Source organism: Dipteris shenzhenensis, chromosome 8 (assembly GCF_047967505.1).
Source record: "Dipteris shenzhenensis isolate YYH24624 ecotype China chromosome 8, Dip_SZ_1.0, whole genome shotgun sequence".
NCBI classification, from domain to species: domain Eukaryota; kingdom Viridiplantae; phylum Streptophyta; class Polypodiopsida; order Gleicheniales; family Dipteridaceae; genus Dipteris; species Dipteris shenzhenensis.
Genome location: NC_141603.1, coordinates 40,201,524 through 40,203,485, shown reverse-complemented (window position 1 = coordinate 40,203,485; position 1,962 = coordinate 40,201,524).

Sequence of the window (1,962 nt, the reverse complement as noted above, 5' to 3'; positions counted from 1 at the left end):
CACCGAATCGTGTAAGAACTGATAGGTAGGGATTTTTTGGCGTCCGGAATGCAATGGGACAGACGGTTTTAGAAACTGTGGTCTCAATCACTGGGTCCAACACACGGACTGAAAAACGTTTTTGGAAACAGAGCTGTTTGTAAACTCCACCGAAGTGCGAATGATGAGCAATATAGAAGTTTTAGGACCTCTTGAGTCCACCGGAACTGACAGATCTGCAAATGGTTGCTCCAAACTCAAGTTTCAACACCCGTGCAGAAAAACATAGAAACTGACACAGTGAGTCAGAAATCCAATGAAACGATCCTAGATTCAAGAATGAAGGTGTTTCCAAGCTCTTGAAGTGAAGTGGACACCAAAAGCAAGCAATAGTTGCCTCTACAAGTCAATACGGAGTGTTTGTCATCGAACGGAATAGGGAAAAGCTCAAAAAACGACTTTTTCTTTGAAAACACTTAAGAGGTTCTCAAAACCACTTTGCAAAACCAAAGTGACTTTTCCAAAGGTTCCTCCAAAGTCTCTACACACTCGGATGCAAGTGAAGTCACCCACAAAGCTTTCCACAGAGCTTCTCCTTCCTCCCACAAAGCTGCTGAGCTTCAAGCATTCACGCACGCTCAGCTAGATCACCCGGGCTTTGATACTAGTTGAGAGTGCTCTCAATGGAAGCAAGAACGAAAGAGGGAGAGAGAGAAAGAAAGAGCCACACAAGTTTTGGTGGGTGCAAAACACCCTAATCTTCTTTTTCATTCATTTATATATGTGTTTGAGTATTGTATATAACTGGGGTAAAGGCACAGTGACCTTTAACCCCTGCATCCATATGTGAGAAGTTACGAATCAACATATGCAAACCACCCACTGGAACACAGAAATGAATTGTTACATTATATCACAAGCCCTCAACTTAAAAGGGTCAAGTCATATAAAAGGGGTCCCAAAGACAAGGGTTTGTCCCTACATTTCTCCCCCCTATCTCCTCTCATGAATTAATAAGGGGTGGCTTTGTACAATCCCCATACTATTTAATATTTAAATGGAGAGGTCCGCAAGGAATATAAAAATACCAATACCCCTTCTAATGTCACACTATTATGGTCTAACCTTCCTTAACATCTTCCAAGTAAAATTGTAGTATAAGGCAACCACTAACATTATTGGGATCTTCCAACCTTCCTTAAGATCTTTGTAGGATTACAAGGGTGCCCAAGGGGATGTGTGTGTGTGTAAATTTGTCTCCAATTGTTTTTCAACAGTTAAATCTTTAAAACCATATCAATGATTATTTTAAAGATTAGGACTTTTGAAAATAATTAATAGTTGTGTGTTAATAAGAGCAAAAATTGAATCCAAGGGTGTTAATGTGAAGATAGTGGGAGAGAGGGAAGGAGTCTCACTTGAGGTTTTCTCACAATCACAATGGGGGAATACACATAAAGGTGGAGGCTGAAAACAGTTTTCCTCTTCTTAGTTGTGAAAGCCAAAGGAACTCAAGTACAAAGAAATAGAAGAACCCTATATGTGGGTCTCAAACCAAACTCAACTAACTAAGGTGGCATACTAACTGAGCCACGAACTAGTGTAGATAAGGATAGCTGTCATCCAGCTATTATTCGTGGGTGGTGTACCAACCGCATCTCCAGCTAACAAGTCAGTGACATCTGGCATATCGCGAGTGGAGCTCGATATCTCAACACTCCCCCTCGAGCTCAATCCCAATTCCTGCACACCAAGTAGGTCTCTGAACTTGCGCAGCTTCTCTGCGCCCAATGCTTTTGTGAAGATGTCAGCTACCTGATCCTCTGTGCTGACATAAACTAGATCAATAAGACCTAGTAACACTTTCTCCCGCACATAGTGATAATGTACCTCAATGTGCTTTGTTCTAGCATGAAAGACTGGGTTCTTTGCCAAGTGTATACTGCTCATGTTGTCACAATAAATGACAACTGGCCCATCTGT